General features: G+C 32.5%; 1 protein-coding gene and 1 long non-coding RNA gene across 2 annotated transcripts in view; both read left to right on the forward strand.

The window, feature by feature from the left end:
• LOC143240408 (uncharacterized) overlaps nt 1-25,264 on the forward strand; it is a 264,684-nt gene that overhangs the window by 143,484 nt on the left and 95,936 nt on the right. The window lies entirely within an intron of this gene.
• LOC143239118 (uncharacterized) lies at nt 4,459-7,178 on the forward strand. The gene is made up of 3 exons (XR_013021023.1): nt 4,459-4,652; nt 5,705-5,775; nt 6,665-7,178. It is a non-coding gene; the product is annotated as an uncharacterized LOC143239118 (long non-coding RNA).

The following is a 25,264-nucleotide window of genomic DNA, read 5'->3' on the forward strand; positions in this document are numbered from 1 at the left end:
TAACATCATAGTCATAATAGAGTTTATTGTACGTACAACATAACACAACACTATATTTATAACATAGTTATAAAATAATTTCTCGTATATACAACATAGACCAACGCTGTATTTATACCATATTCATAAAATTGTTTCTTGTACATACGACATAGAAGAACACTATATTTATACAATTGTCATAAAATAGTTTCTTGTAAGTAGAACATAGAACAACATTATATCTACACCAAAGTTATAAAATAGTTTATTGTATATTGACCATAGAACAACATTATATCTACACCAAAGTTATAAAATAGTTTATTGTATATTGACCATAGAACAACATTATATTTACACCATAGTCATCATAGTTTGTTGTACATATAACGTAGAACAACACTATATTCATGCCACATTCATAAAATAGTTGGCGTACATAGAACAACAGTATATTTATACCATAGCCATAAAATAGTTTCTTGTACTTATAATGTAGAACATCACTTTATATATGTGATAGTCATAAAATAGTTTAATTTACAAACAACATAGAACAACGCTATATTGATACCACACTCATAAAATAGTTTATTGTACAAACAACATAGAACAACGCTATATTTATACCACACTCATAAAATAGTTTATTTTACAAACAACATAGAACAACGCTATATTTATACCACACTCATAAAATAGGTTATTGTACATACAACATATAACAAGACTATATTTATACCATAATGACAAACTAGTTTCCTTGTGCACTCTATGATATTTCTCGATATGAAAACCATAACCATCGAAAAATATTGATTATAGAATCATGAAATAAATGAATATGAGTTTTCATGAAATAAAAGTAAATAGCCAGAATTTATCAAGTGGTATCGTAAATATTATTAATTATTTTTAATCAGAAAAGCACTTACATCTTCGACTTCGATGTGTGATGTAAAGTGATTTATAGAATTCATTACTTGCACCATTCTTGAAGCATGGTTAAATAGAGTAAATAGTTGTTTGTTAAAGGTTAACTTTATTTTAGCAAGCTTTTAATTACGAACGTTGGTCAAATCAACCAGAACAACTTTTAACGCAATCAAACAGACGTGTTTGTTGAGTAACAACTAACAAATTATATAAACTATTTCATTGTATATCTTAGATGATTCTTTTAGAAAACAAAAGTAAATCCTTTTGACTTGTATTGTGTTATGTGTGAGCAGTAATTTTATGTTAACGTTAGAAGTAAATGCTGTAAAAACATTATCAAAATACCAATTAATATTAATGAATTATAGACCAGTAAAAAGTTTATTCAAATTATTAAATACAACGGAAGAGTCCATTAAGTCAACCGTTGCTCAGTGCTAAGTGTGAAGGCTGATCACGAAAATCCGGGTTTCTGTACCTATGGTAGGCACATCACATGTAGTCCTTACTGTAACTTTACGCTTAATTAAACGTTATTGGATATCTTAAAAATTTTTATTAAATAACTTTTAAAAAATTAAATTTCATTACAGTATGAAACTGTACTCACTTAAAGTATGCAGATCTCAGCAGAACGATATTTAAGATGTTTGATAAGATGTTTGTTATTTTTACTTTTCTGTTATGCTGAAGTATATTTTTAACCCACAAGAACTTGAATGTTTAAGTAACACGATAAAAATTATGTTTCATGTAGTAAAACATGCCACATTAATTATACTGAGTTAGTGAAATACAAACACAGGTGAAATGGATAACATTTTGAACCTGCTTCAATATGTTTTACTTCTCATAACGAGTTCAAACATCAAACAAACTTTACACTTAGTTTAGGCTATTAGGAATGTTCGAACAACAGAGATAAATATGTGAAACTTTGAAGAAATCAACTGTAAAAGGAAAATAGAAAAGAAAGTGGGAAAGAATATGGTAGTATTTTCTGAAACTTTCCTCAGATATTTACTATCTAATGTGATTATTTTCTGAAACCTTTCTCAGATATTTACTATCTAATGTGATTATTTTCTGAAATCTTTCTCAAATATTTACTATGTAATGTTATTTTCCGAAACCTTTCTCAGGTATTTACTATCTAATGTTATTATTTTCTGAAACCTTTCTCAGATATTTACTATCTAATGTGATTATTTTCTGAAATCTTTCTCAAATATTTACTATGTAATGTTATTTTCCGAAACCTTTCTCAGGTATTTACTATCTAATGTTATTATTTTCTGAAACCTTTCTCAGATATTTACTACCTAATGTTATTATTTTCCGAAACCTTTCTCAGATATTTACTGTGTAATGTTATTTTCTGAAACCTTTCTCAGATATTTACTGTGTAATGTTATTTTCTGAAACCTTTCTCAGATATTTACTATTTAATGTGATTATTTTCTGAAACCTTTCTCAGATATTTACTATCTAATGTTATTTTCTGAGATATTTACTATTTAATGTTTCTCAGATATTTACTGATCTTTTCTCAGATATTTACTATTTAATGTGATCATTTTCTGAAACCTTTCTCAGATATTTACTATCTAATGTTATTATTTTCCGAAACCTTTCTCAGATATTTACTATCTAATGTTATGATTTTCTAAAATCTTTCTCAGATATTTACTATGTAATGTTATTTTCTGAAACCTTTCTCATATATTTACTATTTAATGTGATTATTTTCTGAAACCTTTCTCAGATATTTACTACCTAATATTATTATTTTCCGAAACCTTTCTCAGATATTCACTATCTAATGTTATTATTTTCTGAAACCTTTCTCAGATATTTACTATGTAATGTTATTTTCTGAAACCTTTCTCAGATATTTACTATTTAATGTGATTATTTTCTGAAATCTTTCTCAGATATTTACTATTTAATGTTATTTTCTGAAACCTTTTCTCAGATATTTACTGTGTAATGTTATTTTCTGAAACCTTTCTCAGATATTTACCATCTAATGTTATTATTTTCTTAAACCTTTCTCAGATATTTACTATCTAATGTTATTATTTTCTGAAACCTTTCTCAGATATTTACTATTTAATGTGATTATTTTCTGAAACCTTTCTCAGATATTTACTATCTAATGTGATTATTTTCTGAAACCTTTCTCAGATATTTACTATCTAATGTTATTATTTTCTGAAACCTTTCTCAAATATTTACTATCTAACGTTATTATTTTCTGAAACCTTTCTCAGATATTTACCATCTAATGTTATTATTTTCTGAAACCTTTCTCAGATATTTACTATTTAATGTGATTATTTTCTGAAACCTTTCTCAGATATTTACTATCTAATGTTATTATTTTCTGAAACCTTTCTCAGATATTTACTATCTAACGTTATTATTTTCTGAAACCTTTCTCAGATATTTACTATCTAATGTTATTATTTTCTGAAACCTTTCTCAGATATTTACTATTTAATGTGATTATTTTCTGAAACCTTTCTCAGATATTTACTATCTAATGTTATTATTTTCTGAAACCTTTCTCAGATATTTACTATCTAACGTTATTATTTTCTGAAACCTTTCTCAGATATTTACTATCTAATGTTATTATTTTCTGAAACCTTTCTCAGATATTTACTATTTAATGTGATTATTTTCTGAAACCTTTCTCAGATATTTACTATGTAACGTTATTATTTTCTGAAACCTTTCTCAGATATTTACCATCTAATGTTATTATTTTCTTAAACCTTTCTCAGATATTTACTATCTAATGTGATTATTTTCTGAAACCTTTCTCAGATATTTACTATCTAATGTAATTATTTTCTGAAACCTTTCTCAGATATTTACTATCTATTGTTATTTTCTGAAACCTTTCTCAGATATTTACTATCTAATGTGATTATTTTCTGAAACCTTTCTCAGGTATTTACTATCTAATGTTATTATTTTCTGAAACCTTTCTCAGATATTTACTATTTAATGTGATTATTTTCTGAAACCTTTCTCAGATATTTACTATCTAATGTGATTATTTTCTGAAACCTTTCTCAGATATTTACTATCTAATGTGATTATTTTCTGAAACCTTTCTCAGATATTTACAATCTAACGTGATTAGATTTCGTTATTTAAGGTAAGAAATTAGAAAATTCTCGAAAAAGAAACTTGCTATGCACCACACAACAAAGATCAAAACAATAAACTTATGCTTTAAGTAAACAACTACTGAATTTAAACGAAGAGAGGATTTGTTGAAAACGTTTAAGCTTAAAATAAGCTCAGCTCATATTCTGTATTATATACCACTTTTATTCTGTTTATCGCATATGCTTCAAACGTTCTGCTTAAACTTTAGAAATAAGTTAACAAATGTTGTACACGTGTCTATAGAAACACAAATATCATGTTTTTGGAAGACGTACTAACAAAGCACAGTTGGGCGAAACATGTTTGTTCACAGAACACCTGAATTCCTTTTTATCTCGATGGATGAAAATGACAAAATGACACTGAAACGCTGCTTCCTCCCTGTGATCATGAAACCTTTCACAGAAGCACTTGAAGAGAACCTGTGGTTCACAAATTGAGAACCGCTGTGTCGATGCTCTCGGTTGTAAATGTTTTACGACGTCCATTTCAGCTTTTGTTGATCTATTCCATCTTACGATATATGCTTGGATTTACTTGGTGTTGAAGTAAGTGTAATACTGTGACTTAACATTTGTAAACGGACGTTCGTTAATTCACTAATTTGAATTTTAAATTCAGGTACCGTATATTATATCCCCACGCGCACCAACACTTTCTTCACATATTTCTACACTGTTTAGTTAACCAACATGTTGAAATGTATTCCACAATGAACTCGGTCACTAACGAATGGTTTCTAAATTACTTTTAGTTGCCAATCGTTACGTCATTAAATGTAGACTGAATCAAGTGTAACTGGCAAATTGGTTTTACATGTTAATCGTTGTATGAGTAAAAAGTCCAAATGAACTCGCCACAGCAATGAGTCAGTAAAGCTGGTACTTATTTATTGATAAACAAGTCCAAACGAACACTGGTACAAATGGATTAATTCCTTTATTGTTAGTGTAATCGTTAGAAATGAAATAAACGTAAACACCACAATTCTAACAGTAAATTTATGAAAGAGTTAAGTAGAGAATTGTGTTTGTTTAAGTACAAAACTAAACAATGAGCTGTCTGTGCTATACCCACCATGGGTATTGAAACTTGGTTTTTAGCGGTGTGAGCCCTCAGCCCTACTTACCTTTGAGCCATTGGGGTCCATGAAATTGTGGGAGAAACCAAAAACAACGAAAAATGCGACTTTTATTCCAAAGTATAGTTTGTTGATTATAGTTTGGATATTAAGATGGTGTTTTATTGATTATAGTTTGGATATTAAGATGGTGTTTTGTTGATTATAGTTTGGATATTAAGATGGTGTTTTGTTGATTATAGTTTGGATATTAAGATGGTGTTTTATTGATTATAGTTTGGATATTAAGATGGTGTTTTGTTGATTATAGTTTGGATATTAAGATGGTGTTTTGTTGATTATAGTTTGGATATTAAGATGGTGTTTTATTGATTATAGTTTGGATATTAAGATGGTGTTTTGTTGATTATAGTTTGGATATTAAGATGGTGTTTTGTTGATTATAGTTTGGATATTAAGATGGTGTTTTGTTGATTATAGTTTGGATATTAAGATGGTGTTTTGTTGGTTCATCACCAGGGTAGCAATCAACATAAGAAGAGGAAGAGTGAGGAATCCAAAGTTCAAAGTGGAAACAGTAAATTTGACTGGTCAGTATGGAAACAGTAAATTTAACTGGGCAGTATTGGAAGAAACAGATTAGTTCTAAGGTCAAAGAAATTGAATTTTTTGTTTTGTTTTTATGTAAGCACAAAACTGTACAATGTTGTGCCCACCACGGCTATCAAAACCTGGTTTATAGCTATACTGACTTTCTCTATACCATTAGGGACAAATCTGCTCCTTCAGAGCATCAGCGCTACCGACATCACTGGTTGTCTCAACTGAAAATCCCCATCGCGAAACATGCTCTCGCGTTTAGACTTGGGGGCGTTATAATGTGTGGTGAATCCCACTATTGTTCATTGGTAGTGCTGACTACTAAATTAGAAATGGCTAACACAGAGAGACCTCGAGTGTGGAATTCCAAACAAACATATAATATAGCTCTGTGTAAACAGACTGATGGCTTTGTATAATATACATACCCACATAGATACAGTTATACAATTTTTACATATTTATGTATGTCTTCCGGTTAACAGACTTCCTGGTATAACTACACTTGAGAATATTTGATAACGTAATAACCATGTTCGAATAACTACACTTGTGAATGTTCGACAACGTAAGAACCGTGTTGTTATAATTACACTTAGAAAGACCTTTATAGAATAAATAATAAAGTGGTAAAGTAACAAAATTAACGTCTGAGAATACAAATAAAACTCACTCTATGAGACGACGTATCATTTATCAACGTTTCGTTCAAAAACATTAATCATAAGATTATCCTTGCAATCGTTTTAATAATATATTTGAATTCTAAGATTTTATCGCACTATAACAAGTGTTTGTTAAACATATTAACTTATTATACCGAAGTTTTAAAACCAATTTTAGAATGTTGTAATATACAACTTTAAATATCGTACCTAGGGATGATACATAGAAGATGATTCCTACCTCCAGGAAGTCAGAACATACCGCTAGGAATCGACTTTCTACAACCTTTGCAGGCAATAAATGCTTTCTTTATTATGCCACACTTGTATTTGCATGAAGATATAAATATAGATGAAAAACATCTGTGACAGCTGTTTTACATACTTTCAAATATGTTTCTGACGCGACCTGTTGCTTATACTGTTATCAATTTATCTCTAAAATTATCTCAGCATATAAACTTATGATAAAAGTATATATATTGTTATTATTATTGACTAAGCACAAAGCTACATAATGGGCTATCTGTGTTTTGCCCATCACGGGTATCGAAACCCAGTTTCCACCGTTGTGAGTCTACAGACGTACCACTTGGCCACTAGGGGTCAGTCAATATAATAAAATTTTTCGAATTTATATTATATAGCCCACCATAAAGTAACTAGAGAGAACACCTTTCAGTCAATTAAAACTGTTACGTGATTATAAAATTGAAGAACAAACTCAGTGGCACATCGAATTAACATGGTGTACTGTACATCAGGTGTGGGGTATCAAGGTGTGCAGAGTACTGTTATTTTTATGTCTACCTACTGGCCGTTAACATGTTTAACAACTTAACACCATGATAGTCAACAGTCATTACATACTAATTTAACTATAGACCGTTATCATGTTTAATAACACCATGATAGTCCACAGTCATGAAGTACTAGTCGAACAACTGGCTATTATCATGTTTAATAACTTAACACCAAAATAGTCAACAGCCATGAAGTACTAGTCTAACTACTGGCCGTTAACATGTTTAATAACTTAACACCAAAATAGCCAACAGTCATGAAGTACGAAACTAACTACTGGCCGTTATCATGTTTAATAACACTGTGATAGTCAACAGTCATGAACCAATAGTCTAACTACTGGCCGTTATCATGTTTAATAACACTATGATAGTCAACAGTCATGAAGCACCATGAGAGTCCACAGTCATGCCTAACTACTGGCCATTATCATGTTTAATAACACCATGATAGTCAACAGTTATGATGAACCAATAGTACTGGCCGTTATCATGTTTAATAACACTATGATAGTCTAACTACTGGCCATTATCATGTTTAATAACACCATGATAGTCAACAGTCATGAAGTACAGAAACTAACTACTGGCCATTATCATGTTTAATAACACTGTGATAGTCAACAGTCATGAAGTACTAGTACTGGCCATTAATACATGACTATTAACACTGTGATAGTCAACAGTCATGAAATACGGAACTCACTACTGGCCGTTAACATGTTTAATAACACTATGATAGTCAACAGTCATGAAGTACGAAACTAACTACTGGCCGTTATCATGTTTAATAACACTGTGATAGTCAACAGTCATGAACCAATAGTCTAACTACTGGCTGTTATCATGTTTAATAACACTATGATAGTCAACAGTCATGAAGCACGAAACTAACTACTGGCCATTATCATGTTTAATAACACTGTGATAGTCAACAGTCATGAACCAATAGTCTAACTACTGGCCGTTATCATGTTTAATAACACTATGATAGTCAACAGTCATGAAGTATGGAACTAACTACTGGCCGTTATCATGTTTAATAGCACTGTGATAGTCAACAGTCATGAAGTACGGAACTAACTACTGGCCGTTATCATGTTTAATAACACTGTGATAGTCAATAACCATGAAGCACTAATCTAACTACTGGCCGTTAACATGTTTAATAACACTATGATAGTCAACAGTCATGAAGTACGGAACTAACTACTGGCCGTTATCATGTTTAATAACACTATGATAGTCAACAGTCATGAAGTACACACTGATGCATACTAAGACCCCGGACTTAGTATGTATCACTGAGAGGAACTACCCCGTGATTACGTAATTGGCTTATCTTTTCATCCTTCTGGGGCGTGTGATGGCTCACCAGACAACAACGAATAAGAACAGTGTGAGGTCACAGTGTAATTCGACCTATAACCTCCACAGCTAATGCTACAAATTCTACAGTATGGTGAACCTAGTTTCTCATCACCACAGTAGGGTGACCACTTGTTTCACCACCACAGTTGGGTGACCCTATGTTTCACAACCACATTGATAGCACAGTATGGTGAACCTAGTGTTTTGCAACCACACTGACAACACAGAAGGGAAAACCTAGTGTCTCACAACCACAGTATGGTGAACCAAGTGTTTCACAACCACACTGACATCACAGTATGGTGAACCTATGTTTCACAACCACATTGTAAACATAGTATGGAGAACCTAGTGTTTTGCAACCACATTGACTGCATAGTAAGGAGAACCTAGTGTTTCACCACCACAGTAGGGTGAATATAGTGTTTTGCAACCACATTGACTGCACAGTAGGGTAAAAAAAGCTAGTGTTCCACAACCACATAGCAGGGGTTGGAAGCACAGTATAGTTACTAGAACGTTGTGCCTAGACTAATGCATAACATTAGTGTCCCTAATAGCAGGGAAAAGTGTTAGGATACTGCCATCAGTATTACCCAGAGTCATGATATCTGGTTACTATCCTACTGTAACCCATTCTACGAATGTAACTTCTGTTATTATGTCTCACTTACTCCTTTCCTAGCACAACAGAAGTTCATTCTTTACGCTTATCCTTAAAGCACGAACTGTCTGTTAGACCTGGGTTGGTTTCTGTCATAATTGTAACTGTTAAGTCCCTATATTAAAGTGAGAAGCTATACGACCTTGTGAAAGTATGGTTAACGTCTGAAGTTCTGTTAATATATCTGGTTACTACCGAGCTATATCTGTGTTTATATATATTAATATCATGTGGTTGTTACCGAGCTATACCTGTGTTTATATACATGTTAATATCATGTGGTTACCACCGAGTTATACCTATGTTTATATTATCATGTCGTTCTTACTGAGCCATATCTGTGTTTATATATATTAGTATCATGTAGTTCTTACTGAGCCATACCTGTGTTTATATATATTAATATCATGTGATTATTACCAAGTTATACCTGTGTTTATATTATCATATCGTTCTTACTCAGCCATATCTGTGTTTATATATATTAGTATCATGTAGTTCTTACCAAGTTATACCTGTGTTTATATATATTAATATCATTTGATTATTACCAATTTATACCTGTATTTATATACATTAATATCATGTGATTATTACCAAGTTATACCTGTGTTTATATACATTAATATCGTGATTATTACCAAGTTATACCTGTATTTATATACATTAATATCATGTGATTATTACCAAGTTATACCTGTATTTATATACATTAATATCATGTGGTTATTACCAAGTTATACCTGTGTTTATATATAGTAATATCACGTGCTTATTACCAAGTTATACCTGTGTTTATATATATTAATATCACGATAATTCGTTGTGTTCTAATCATAAAATTACTCAGTTGCTTTACCCAATAATGCCAGGTAAAACTGGTGTAATGTTGTGATTAAAAACATTACTGTGTACAACTGATAGACACTTGGGTGATTTAATAAAAACATATTTCTTTCTAGTATTTAAACCTTATGTTCATTTGAATTACAAATACTGCTTTTAAACTTCAAAATCACACATACTAAAAGAAAAAGGCTCGAACAGCCATTTTGATTCAATATGTCACATACATAGATAGAGATAGTTTGAGTTTGTAAAACTCTTATTTTATTCACTATAAGATGAAATTTACTGATTACCAAACCTGTGAGACCATATAAACTGAAGACTGTTGAGACGGATGTAAAAATATTCAGCAAATGTGTTTTGTGACAAGCTATCTGAAATTTGAGAATTAAATGAAAACCTTATGTTATTTATATAACACACTGATACAAAAATTAAAATACAACCTAACCAATAACACCAACCATACAGGAAACCTCTTGTATAAAATACACCAACATCCAAATTCAGGTAAAACAGACTTTATTTTAAAATTAGGAGTGTGGGTTTATTAGTGAATAACTGAAGTATATTGTCTACCTTGGAAGTATTAACATGAAGACTGAACATTTAATGAATTGCAGGAAAGAACAAATGAGTTCCACACTGACCTGATGACCTTTGTGAGAATGGTCATATAATTTTTTCTTACAGAACACTTCACATGAACTAATAAATATTTAATTTAGGTCAAGTAAAAGTCATGAGTATTTGAGAAGTGAAAAGGAACAATTTTATCACAGAATATTAAAATATCAGAAAACCTGAAATAAATAATTAATTATGGTAGTGAACAATGTAAGAACAAGATGTGTATTACTTTTAGTTAGGAAGGGAGAAAGACAGAATACATGATTTGAGAAAATATTAGAAAACAAAGAATCTATAATATATTTTTTAAACTTTGTAACAACCAGAACATATGAATATGTAGTTTGTTAAGTTATACATTTAATGTATATTATGCAACATTAAGATATATCTTTTGATCAAAAAGGTTATTCCTAAACTTATTTTAGGTCCTTTAAACATATGTTTTAGCCACATACATGAAGTTAATAAGACATGCACACTATCTGTATGTTTTACAGTCAATGTATAATAACATACAAAGCAAGTCAGTACAAGAAGAGACTAAAAACTTCTAGAAACTGCCACTGGTCACATATATGTATATACAAGACATAGTTGTTGTTTTCAAAGTTCAAGACCTAAGTGATTACATATAAGCAGTCTCTATTTTGAGTAGTGTCAGGTAAACAAATCAATTAATCAAAACTAGTGTTCTTTATAACTGTTGCAATTAATTAACTGAAATTATAATTATATGTGTCACACAAATAATCAAGTTACTAAAATCATGCCTAAATCAAGTGTTACACAAATAATCAAGTTACTAAAATCATGACTAAATCAAGTGTTACACCAGTAATCAACTGAAATCATGACTAAATCAAGAGTTACACCAGTAATCAACTGAAATCATGACTAAATCAAGAGTTACACCATAATCAACTGAAATCATGACTAAATCAAGAGTTACACCAGTAATCAACTGAAATCATGACTAAATCAAGAGTTACACCAGTAATCAAATGAAATCATGACTAAATCAAGAGTTACACCAGTAATCAACTGAAATCATGACTAAATCAAGTGTTACACCAGTAATCAACTGAAATCATGACTAAATCAAGTGTTACACCAGTATTCAACTGAAATCATGACTAAATCAAGAGTTACACCAGTAATCAACTGAAATCATGACTAAATCAAGAGTTACACCAATAATCAACTGAAATCATGACTAAATCAAGAGTTACACCAGTAATCAACTGAAATCATGACTAAATCAAGTGTTACACCAGTAATCAACTGAAATCATGACTAAATCAAGTGTTACACCAGTGATCAACTTAAATCATGACTAAATCAAGTGTTACACCAGTGATCAACTGAAATCATTACTAAATCAAGAGTTACACCAGTAATCAACTGAAATCATGACTAAATCAAGAGTTACACCAGTAATCAACTGAAATCATGACTAAATCAAGAGTTACACCAGTAATCAAATGAAATCATGACTAAATCAAGAGTTACACCAGTAATCAACTGAAATCATGACTAAATCAAGTGTTACACCAGTAATCAACTGAAATCATGACTAAATCAAGTGTTACACCAGTATTCAACTGAAATCATGACTAAATCAAGAGTTACACCAGTAATCAACTGAAATCATGACTAAATCAAGAGTTACACCAATAATCAACTGAAATCATGACTAAATCAAGAGTTACACCAGTAATCAACTGAAATCATGACTAAATCAAGTGTTACACCAGTGATCAACTGAAATCATTACTAAATCAAGAGTTACACCAGTAATCAACTGAAATCATGACTAAATCAAGAGTTACACCAGTAATCAACTGAAATCATGACTAAATCAAGTGTTACACCAGTAATCAACTGAAATCATGACTAAATCAAGAGTTACACCAGTAATCAACTGAAATCATGACTAAATCAAGAGTTACACCAGTAATCAACTGAAATCATGACTAAATCAAGAGTTACACCAGTAATCAACTGAAATCATGACTAAATCAAGAGTTACACCAGTAATCAAATGAAATCATGACTAAATCAAGAGTTACACCAGTAATCAACTGAAATCATGACTAAATCAAGTGTTACACCAGTAATCAACTGAAATCATGACTAAATCAAGTGTTACACCAGTGATCAACTGAAATCATGACTAAATCAAGTGTTACACCAGTGATCAACTGAAATCATGACTAAATCAAGTGTTACACCAGTGATCAACTGAAATCATGACTAAATCAAGTGTTACACCAGTGATCAACTGAAACCATGACTAAATCAAGAGTTACACCAATAATCAAGTAACTAAAATTAATATCTGAAATTATTTATTTATGCTTTAATTATTCCAAAAAGCACAAGCCAAAATTACACTTAAGTCATTTGAAACAAAAATGAATCAAATATTACAGTTTTTGATTATTCCAACTGTCTAACTTGTATATTAAAATAGCAACACTGTTTTTAAATTATTGACCAGAAGGAAGGTACCTATCTGGAAGAATTTGTAACTATTTTAAATTATTCACAAGAAAAAAAGTACCTAACTGGAAGAATCTGTAACTATTTTAAATTATTGACCAGAAGGAAGGTACCTATCTGAAAGAATCTGTAACTATTTTAAATTATTGACTAGAAGGAAGGTACCTATCTGGAAGAATCTGTAACTATTTTAAATTATTGACTAGAAGGAAGGTACCTATCTGGAAGAATCTGTAACTATTTTAAATTATTGACTAGAAGGAAGGTACCTATCTGAAAGAATCTGTAACTATTTTAAATTATTGACCTGAAGGAAGGTACCTATCTGGAAGAATCTGTAACTATTTTAAATTATTGACCAGAAGGAAGGTACCTATCAGGAAGAATCTGTAGCTATTTTAAATTATTGACCAGAAGGAAGGTACCTATCTTGAAGAATCTGTAACTATTTTAAATTATTGACTAGAAGGAAGGTACCTATCTGGAAGAATCTGTAACTATTTTAAATTATTGTATTTTAAATTATTGACTAGAAGGAAGGTACCTGGAAGAATCTGTAACTACTTTAAATTATTGACTAGAAGGAAGGTACCTATATGGAAGAATCTGTAGCTATTTTAAATTATTGACCAGAAGGAAGGTACCTATCTTGAAGAATCTGTAACTATTTTAAATTATTGACCTGAAGGAAGGTACCTATCTGGAAGAATCTGTAACTATTTTAAATTATTAACCAGAAGGAAGGTCTGGAAGAATCTGTAGCTACTTTCTTCTGAAAGTACAAGCTGTATAATAATTCATTATTTATGTTTCCTTGTCCTACTATTTAACTGATAAAATTACCTGGAATTATGTATATTTTTGGTATGCAAATGAAACCAGTTTCAATTATTAACCCTACATTTATAGATAGAGTCCACTTGTAATTTTTAAACTCATTTACTTAAAACTATGTAAACAAATACCTATAAAATGTACAAGTCACATCAATGTACCATCACTAGTGACCTTAAACCCACTGATTCTGTTGAAGTTGTTTTTACCAAAGTTTATTCTTGTAAGCTCTGACCATTGAGTATAGTGACATGTAACAACATAAAGTTACTAAGTATGCAGCCACAACCAGTAGGAAACGGTGTAAAAAGAGTTGGTGGTTTATGGATTATGTATCAGTAAGAGAAGGAAAGTAAATCTGAACATGGTGCGAATTATGTATTAGTTAGAGAAGGGAAGTAAATCTGAACATGGTGTGGATTATGTATTAGTTAGAGAAGGTAAGTAAATCTGAACATGGTGTGAATTATGTATTAGTTAGAGAAGGGAAGTAAATCTGAACATGGTGTGGATTATGTATTAGTTAGAGAAGGTAAGTAAATCTGAACGTGTGTGAATTATGTATTAGTTAGAGAAGGGAAGTAAATCTGAACATGGTGTGGATTATGTATTAGTTAGAGAAGGGAAGCAAATCTGAACATGGTGTGGATTATGTATTAGTTAGAGAAGGGAAGCAAATCTGAACATGGTGTGGATTATGTATTAGTTAGAGAAGGGAAGTAAACCTAAACATGGTGTGGATTATGTATTAGTTAGAGAAGGGAAGTAAACCTAAACATGGTGTGGATTATGTATTAGTTAGAGAAGGGAAGTAAACCTGAACATGGCGTGGATTATGTATTAGTTAGAGAAGGGAAGTAAATCTGAACATGGTGTGGATTATGTACCAGTTAGAGAAGGAAGCAAATCTGAATGTGGTGTGGATTATGTACAATTTAGAAAGGTAAAGCAAAAATCTGAACATGGTGTGGATTATGTATCAGTTAGAGAAGGTAAGTAAATCTGAACATGGTGTGGATTACGTATTAGTTAGAGAAGGGAAGCAATCGAACATGGTGATTATTATGTAGTTAGTTAGAGAGGAAAGCAAATCTGAACATGGTGGATTATTATGTATTAGTTAGATTAGGAAGCAAATCTGAACATGGTGTGGATTATGTATTAGTTAGAGAAGGAAGTAAACCTAAACATGGTGTGGATTATGTATTTGTTAGAGAAGGAAGCAAATCTGAACATGGTGTGGATTACGTATTAGTTGGAGAAGGAAGTAAATCTGACCATGGTGTGGATTATGTATTAGTTAGAGAAAGTAAACCTGAACATGATGTGGGTTATATATTAGTTAGAGAAGGAAACAAACCTGAACATGGTGTGGATTATGTATTAGTTAGAGAAGGGAAATAAACCTGAACATGGTGTGGATTATGTATTAGTTAGAGAAGGGAAGTGAACCTGAACATGGTGTGGATTATGTATTAGTTAGAGAAGGGAAGTGAACCTGAACATGGTGTGGATTATGTATTAGTTGGAGAAGGAAGTAAATCTGAACATGTGTGAATTATGTATTATTGAATTAGAAAGTAAACCTGAACATGGTGTGGATTATGATTAGTTAGAGAAGGAAAGCAAATCCTGAACATGGTGTGGATTATGTATTAGTTAGAGAAGGAAGCAAATCTGAACATGGTGTGGATTATGTATTAGTTAGAGAAGGAAGCAACCTAAACATGGTGTGGATTATGTATTAGTTAGAGAAGGGAAGTAAACCTAAACATGGTGTGGATTATGTATTAGTTAGAGAAGGGAAGTAAACCTGAACATGGCGTGGATTATGTATTAGTTAGAGAAGGGAAGTAAATCTAAACATGGTGTGGATTATGTACTAGTTAGAGAAGGGAAGCAAATCTGAATGTGGTGTGGATTATGTATTACTTAGAGAAGGTAAGTAAATCTGAACATGGTGTGGATTATGTATCAGTTAGAGAAGGTAAGTAAATCTGAACATGGTGTGGATTACGTATTATTAGTTAGAGAAGGAAGCAAATCCGAACATGGTGTGGATTATGTATTAGTTAGAGAAGGGAAGTAAATCTGAACATGGTGTGGATTATGTATTAGTTAGAGAAGGGAAGCAAATCTGAACATGGTGTGGATTATGTATTAGTTAGAGAAGGGAAGTAAACCTAAACATGGTGTGGATTATGTATTTGTTAGAGAAGGGAAGTAAATCTGAACATGGTGTGGATTACGTATTAGTTGGAGAAGGGAAGTAAATCTGACCATGGTGTGGATTATGTATTAGTTAGAGAAGGAAGTAACCTGAACATGATGTGGGTTATATATTAGTTAGAGAAGGAAACAAACCTGAACATGGTGTGGATTATGTATTAGTTAGAGAAGGAAATAATCCTGAACATGGTGGATTATGTATTAGTTAGAGAAGGGAAGTGAACCTGAACATGGTGTGGATTATGTATTAGTTAGAGAAGGGAAGTGAACCTGAACATGGTGTGGATTATGTATTAGTTGGAGAAGGGAAGTAAATCTGAACATGGTGTGGATTATGTATTAGTTAGAGAAGGGAAGTAAACCTAAACATGGTGTGGATTATGTATTAGTTAGAGAAGGAAGCAAACCTAAACATGGTGTGAGATTATGTATTAGTTAGAGAAGGAAGCAAACCTGAACATGGTGTGGATTATGTATTAGTTAGAGAAGGGAAGTAAATCTGAACATGGTGTGGATTATGTAATAGTTAGAGAAGGAAGCAAATCTGAATGTGTTGTGGATTATGTACACTTACCAGAAGGTAAGTAAATCTGAACATGGTGTGGATTATGTATCAGTTAGAGAAGGCAAGTAAATCTGAACATGGTGTGGATTACGTATTAGTTAGAGAAGGAAGAAAACCCGAACATGGTGTGGATTATGTATTAGTTAGAGAAGGGAAATAAATCTGAACATGGTGTGGATTATGTATTAGTTAGTTAGAAGGAAGCAAATCTGAACATGGTGTGGATTATGTATTAGTTAGAGAAGGAAAGTAAACCTAAACATGGTGTGGATTATGTATCAGTTAAAGAAAGGAAGTAAATCTGAACATGGTGTGGATTATGTATTAGTAACAGAAGGGAAGCAAACCCGAACATGGTGTGGATTATGTATTAGTTAGAGAAGGGAAGTAAATCTGAACATGGTGTGGATTATGTATTAGTTAGAGAAGGAAGCAAATCTGAACATGGTGTGGATTTGGTATTTGTTAGAGAAGGAAGCAAATCTGAACATGGTGTGGATTACATTATTAGTTAGAGAGGGAAGCAAATCTGAACATGGTGTGGATTATGTATTAGTTGGAGAAGGTAGCAAATCTGACCCATGGTGTGGATTATGTATTAGTTAGAGAAGGAAGCAAAAATCTGAACATGATGTGGGTTATATATTAATTAGAGAAGGGAATAAACCTGAACATGGTGTGGATTATGTATTAGTTAGAGAAGGAAATAAACCTGAACATGGTGTGGATTATGTATTAGTTAGAGAAGGAAGTGAACCTGAACATGGTGTGATTATGTATTAGTTAGAGAAGGAAGAACCCGAACATGGTGTGGATTATGTATTAGTTGGAGAGGGAAAGCAAATCTGAACATGGTGGGATTATGTATTAGTTAGAGAAGGAAGTAAATCCGAACATGGTGTGGATTATGTATTAGTTAGAGAAGGAAGCAAATCTGAACATGGTGTGGATTATGTATTAGTTGGAGAAAGGGAAATGCAAATCTGAACATGGTGTGAATATGTATTAGTTAGAGAAGGAAGTAAATCTGAACATGATGTGGGTTATATAATAGTTAGAGCAACCTAGAACATGGTGTGGATTATGTATTAGTTAGAGAAGGAAATAAACCCGAACATGGTGGATTATGTATTAGTTAGAGAAGGGAAGTGAACCTGAACATGGTGTGGATTATGTATTGAGTAGAGAGAAGGGAAGTGAACCCTGAACATGGTGTGGATTATGTATTAGTTGGAGAAGGGAAGCAACTGAACATGGTGTGGATTATGTATTAGTTAGAGAAGGGAAGCAAACCTAAACATGGTGTGGATTATGTATTAGTTAGAGAAGGGAAGCAAACCTAAACATGGTGTGGATTATGTATTAGTTAGAGAAGGAAGTAAACCCTGAACATGGCGTGGATTATGTATTAGTTAGAGAAGGAAGTAACTGAACATGGTGTGAATTATGTATTAGTTAGAGAAGGGAAGCAAATCTGAATGTGGTGTGGATTATGTATTACTTAGAGAAGGTAAGTAAATCTGAACATGGTGTGGATTATGTATCAGTTAGAGAAGGAAGAGTAAATCTGAACATGGTGGGATTACGATTAGTTAGAGAAGGGGAAGCAACCGAACATGGTGTGTGGATTATGTATTGTTAGAGAAGGGAAGCAAATCTGAACATGGTGTGGATTATGTATTAGTTAGAGAAGGGAAGCAAAATCTGAACATGGTGTGTATTATGTATTAGTTAGAAAGTAAACCTAAACATGGTGTGGATTATGTATCAGTTAAAGAAGGGAAGTAAATCTGAACATGGTGTGGATTATGTATTAGTAACAGAAGGGAAGTAAACCTGAACATGGTGTGGATTATGTATTAGTTAGAGAAGGGAAGTAAATCTGAACATGGTGTGATTCGCATGATTAGTTAGAGAAGGAAGCAAATCTGAACATGGTGTGGATTATGTATTTGTTAGAGAAGGAAGTAAATCTGGAACATGGTGTGGATTACATTAATAGTTAGAGAAGGAAGCAAATCTGAACATGGTGTGGATTATGTATTAGTTGGAGAAGGAAGTAAACCTGACCATGGTGTGGATTATGTATTAGTTAGAGAAGGGAAGTAAATCTGAACATGATGTGGGTTATATATTAGTTAGAGAAGGGAATTAAACCTGAACATGGTGTGGATTATGTATTAGTTAGAGAAGGAAACAAACCCCTACACGGTGGTGTGGATTATGTATTAGTTAGAGAAGGAAGTGAACCTGAACATGGTGTGGATTATGTATTAGTTAGAGAAGGAAGTGAACCCGAACATGGTGTGGATTATGGAGAAGGAAGCAACCTGATGGATTAGTATGGAGAAGGAAGTAAAACTGAACATGGTGTGGATTATGTATTAGTTGGAGAGAAGCAATCTGAACATGGTAAATCTGAACATGGTGTGGATTATGTATTAGTTGGAGAAGGAAGTAAATCTGAACATGGTGTGATTATGTATTAGTTGGAGAAGGGAAGCAAATCCGAACATGGTGTGGATTATGTATTAGTTAGAGAAAAGTAAATCTGAACATGGTGTGGATTATGTATTAGTTGGAGAAGGGAGTAAATCTGAACATGGTGTGGATTATGTATTAGTTAGAGAAGGGAAGTAAATCTGAACATAGTGTGGATTATGTATTAGTTGGAGAAGGAAATAAATCTGAACATGGTGTGGATTATGTATTAGTAAAGAGAAGGGAAGTAAACCTGAACATGGTGTTCTGAGGTGTTTATGTCAGTTCCACCCTACTTTATGGTATTTTCTGGCCTTCTAAATCAACAAAAAAAAAAACAGTCACATTTGATTAAAACTACAGGGTGTTTGGAAAGTCGCTGTGCAGTTTTGTAATCATATTTTATTCAGTCTATTTCAAGCCAGCAACTGATAGCAGTGTTTTAAAACAAAATAAGAAGGATCCAGGCCTGTATTGATGCCAATGGGGTCACTTTCAACATTGTTTATAATTGTCATTCATATTTACCTCCTGTATTATGTACTGAAACATGTCTGTTAATAAATATATAAGTGCACAGTGACTTTCCAAACACCCTGTATAACTTTTTATCACATTCACTAGTTAGAAGATTACATTAATACTAATTATTCTGGAGAGCATTGTAACATAAGACATTACTGAGTATACTACAGTTAGAAGATTACATTTAATACTAATTATTCTGAGTACGTGTTGTAACATAAGACATTACTGAGTATACTACAGTTAGAAGATTACATTAATACTAATTATTCTGGAGTATGTTGTAACATAAGACATTACTGAGTATACTACAGTTAGAAGATTACATTAATACTAATTATTCTGGAGTACGTCGTAACATAAGATATTACTGAGTATACTCTAGTTAGAAGATTACATTAATACTAATTATTCTGGAGTAACGCTGTATCATAAGACATTACTGAGTATACTACAGTTACTTTTTATTAAGATTTCTAACATTTATTAGAATGAGGTTGGAACAACACTTAATGTAGAACCAATATTTATATTAATGATTAAAGTATTGGGAGACAGTGGACACTTGCAGGTTTACTATAACAACACTTAATGTGTAACTAATATTTATATTCATGATTAAAGTATTGGAAAACAGTGGACACTTGCAGGTTTACTATAACAACACTTAATGTGTATATAATATTTATATTCATGATTAAAGTATTGGAAAACAGTGGACACTTGCAGGTTTACTATAACAACACTTAATGTATAACCAATATTTATATATGATTGAAGTATTGGAAAACAGTGGACACTAGGTTTACTATAACACCAATGTATAACCAATAGTTATATTCATGACTAAAGTATTGGAAAACAGTGGACACTTGCAGGTTTACTATAACAACACTTAATGTTCAACCAATATTTATATTCATGATTAAAGTATTGGAAAACAGTGGACACTTGCAGGTTTACTATAACAACACTTAATGTATAACCAATATTTATATTCATGATTAAAGTATAGGAAAACAGTGGACACTTGCAGGTTTACTATAACAACACTTAATGTATAAACCAATATTTATATTCATGATTAAAGTATTGGAAAACAGTGGACACATGCAGGTTTACTATAACAACACTTAATGTTCAACCAATATTTATATTCATGATTAAAGTATTGGAGAACAGTGGGCACTTGCAGGTTTACTATAACAACACTTACCTGTATAACCAATATTTATTTCCTTTATCTGCACAGAACAAATACACAGATTTTATTTTTGTATCACAGTACTTCAAACATATCTGTTAGAACAAACAGAACACTACACTAAAACAACATTTAAAATAATAGTTCTAAAAATATACACTACACATACATATGAAACATGTGGTTAATGCATCAGACGAAGAGTACAACATAAATATGTGGGAGGTACACATGTTAGTGATGTATGTCCAGCTGTACAATGCACTAAATTTGAGCATATTTGTTAAGTCCATCAAAATCACCATAACTGAACATTGTAACTGCATCTTAGAGTGAGTCCAAGCCGTCATGATTCTGTTAAAATGTTCACATCCAATTTATAAACAACTAGAAACAATCTTGACTTCTAGGTCCTTAAATCAGTTTGAAATTTACAGACAGTGTAGCTACTTTGTAGTTTTGTAAAATAAACAGGAAAATAACAAACTGAAAACATTACGAGAAACTTCTTGATGATAAAATAAAATGTTCTGGTCACATTCACATGTCACACAAATAAAATCAAATAAAATTTTTCTGGTCACATTCACATGTCACACAAATAAAATCAAAAGCAACTTTATTGTCAGAATATTAAGTTTATAGTCTAACAAAGATTTGTCATCAATTTATAGTAAAAACTTAGAGTTTCAAGTATTGCACATTGTCTAGAAAAGTGAAACCACTCATGGTAATGTTTTCCTTTTCTTGTACTTACTGATGTATTTTCATTTGTTTTCAAGCATGAAACTATACAATGAGCTGTCTGTGCCCAGGTATCATAACTCGGTTTCCAGCTCTGCAAGCCTCTAGACTTACTGCTGAGCCACCGGAATGTTGGTGTTCTTCTGCCGAGATGTTATGGATGTACTAATGTTGGATGTTATTTACTTGTTGATAGTTTCTTGTACAGAGTTGGTTCTTTAACACATTTTAATAAACTAAACACAGGAAGGCCAAGCTTTGAGAGTTTTATCTTATTTTTCTATTAGCAGCAATATTGCTACATACATATTTACAAACAGATAATTTGAAATAATGCATACTAGTTTATTGTTGGTGTAACTTATTGGTAGAAGCATTTTGTCACGACTAACATGTACTGTAATACTTTTACAATAAATGTCTTAAAATTAAAGGTACAAAGATAGAGAATTACAATCCTTAGCTGAGTTGATAATATAACAATTCACACAATATCTCTATCTACAGACTATTTAGTCTTACAATGTTGTCATTATCACATATAAATGTGTAGGTTTAAACTGAATTAAAGATAAAAATATCACTTTTCTATCTAGTCAGAAACTCTACTAACAGACTGTTTAAATGATTGAATAATTTTACTGTTACCAAATCTGTTCAAACTGATTTTAGGGAGAAGAAAATGAAAATTTGAGATACAGTATATTTATGAACTAGATGACCCTAGAAAACTGAACATGTTAGAATCTTTGTACTTATGATAAAGACACTAACAGCACCTGCTGCCAACTCCCAAGGCTCAAACTACTAGAGCACCAGAGAATAAACATATCTATCTTTCAAGAAGCTAATGGAGGGCAGCCTGTTGTGATTAATGTCACAGTATCAACATACAGCAATATCTAAAAGGTACAGTGATGCCTACAAAATAGTTTATTGTCTCCAAAGCCATTTGACAGAACACAACTTGCTGTAAGATCCCATAGAAGGCTAGAGCTAGAATTGTCTAGATTCATTCACTGTCACCCTCATCAAGGAGTTAGTTATCTGTTGGTAGAAGACACACCCGGATCAGTGCCTGTTGGAGCCGCAGCCGGACATAGTCAGGAGGTTTAAAATAATTTGGCTGTAACTTTAGATCTGGAAGTGTTCATAAAGTAGGAATCTGGTTGCCCAGTCTTTAACTGACCAAACTGCTCGTGAATAGGAGTCACTGATAATGTGTAGGATGGCTCATTAGTACACCAACTACCAAAAGATCATCAAACTGCAGCATGGGGATAGCTAAACAGATCAAACTAGATCATCATGAACCTGCCTCAGTGATAATCAATACTATTACCATTTCTTGTTTAATGTGGACCTAGCTCACCTAAACAGATCAAACTAGATCATCATGAACCTGCCTCAGTGATAATCACTATTACCATTTCTGTTTAATGTGGACCTAGCTCACCTAAACAGATCAAACTAGATCATCATGAACCCAAGCCTCAGTGATAATCACTATTACCATTTCTGTTTAATCATGAACCTAGCTCACCTAAACAGATCAAACTAGATCATCATGAACCTGCCTCTAAGTGATAATCACTTTTACTATTTCTGTTTAACGCAGAACCTAGCTCACACCTAAACAGATCAAACTAGATCATCATGAACCTGCCTCAGTGATAATCACTTTTACCATTTCTGTTTAATGTGGACCTAGCTCACCTAAACAGATCAAACTAGATCATCATGAACCTGCCTCAGTGATAATCACTTTTACCATTTCTGTTTAACGGGAACCTAGCTCACCTAAACAGATCAAACTAGATCATCATGAACCTGCCTCAGTGACAATCACTTTTTACCATTTCTGTTTAATGTGAACCTAGCTCACCTAAACAGATCAAACTAGATCATCATGAACCTGCCTCAGTGATAATCACTATTACCATTTCTGTTTAACATGAACCTAGCTCACCTAAACAGATCAAACTAGATCATCATGAACCTGCCTCAGTGATAATCACTTTTACTATTTCTGTTTAACGTGAACCTAGCTCACCTAAACAGATCAAACTAGATCATCATGAACCTGCCTCAGTGATAATCACTTTTACCATTTCTGTTTAACGTGGACCTAGCTCACCTAAACAGATCAAACTAGATCATCATGAACCTGCCTCAGTGATAATCACTATTACCATTTCTGTTTAACGTGAACCTAGCTCACCTAAACAGATCAAACTAGATCATCATGAACCTGCCTCAGTGACAATCACTTTTACCATTTCTGTTTAACGTGAACCAAGCTCACCTAAACAGATCAAACTAGATCATCATGAACCTGCCTCAGTGACAATCACTTTTATCATTTCTGTTTAACGTGAACCTAGCTCACCTAAACAGATCAAACTAGATCATCATGAACCTGCCTCAGTGATAATCACTTTTACCATTTCTGTTTAATGTGGACCTAGCTCACCTAAACAGATCAACTAGATGCTTTGTGTTAACCTTTGCTGATTACATTCTTGTGTGCAACAGAAACTGAAGTAATGATGAAACTGAAAAAAACATGCAAACATCCCTTAACAAAATGAGCAAAAGGTGCAATTACAGAGGAATGATCATCAGTCCTTCCACAGCCACATCCTACACTTTCAACAACAGACAAATACTGATCACCCTTCCAGACACAGCCATTCATATTTAAAAAAATGAGAAGATACAACAAATAACTCATCCCCACCAGCCACCACAACAACCAGAGCTACTAAAACCATTGGTGCTATAGGTACAACAGGAAACTGAACAGAAGAAGGTCACTTGCTTACAAAGTACCAGCTGCTCCATCCTGGAACATACTACTGGTGACCTGAGTTCTACCCAGATAGATAACAGACAAAATAGGGTTTAACAGTGATAACAATAGTATTTCACCCACCCAATCAATGCCATATTATACCTAACAAAGCTTCAGCAGTATCACAGAAACGACCAAGCAACATTCTTCATAAGGGACTTGCAGTGTAAAGGCTATGAATTCTGTCCACAAACCACTTTTCAATGAAGGTGTTTCCACCTTAATACTGTTAACCAGACATAGTAAGCAAAACTTGTATTATAACTTACAGTTTCTACAATAGAATCAGTTTTTATAACAGGTCTGACTTTACAATCACAGCTGCAATCATTGTTTTACTACACAGGTATAACTTTTTTATTCTGTATTTATATAATGTCGTATACCTTAGTGATAGAAATGTCATACCTCTTCTAAAGTCTACTAATCTTACAGTGATAGAAATGTCATACCTCTTCTAAAGTCTACTAATCTTACAGTGATAGAAATGTCCTTACCTCTTCTAAGTGATACACACTAAATCTTACAGTGATAGAAATGTCATACCTCTTCTAAA

Source organism: Tachypleus tridentatus, chromosome 13 (genome assembly GCF_004210375.1).
Source record: "Tachypleus tridentatus isolate NWPU-2018 chromosome 13, ASM421037v1, whole genome shotgun sequence".
Lineage (NCBI taxonomy): Eukaryota > Metazoa > Arthropoda > Merostomata > Xiphosura > Limulidae > Tachypleus > Tachypleus tridentatus.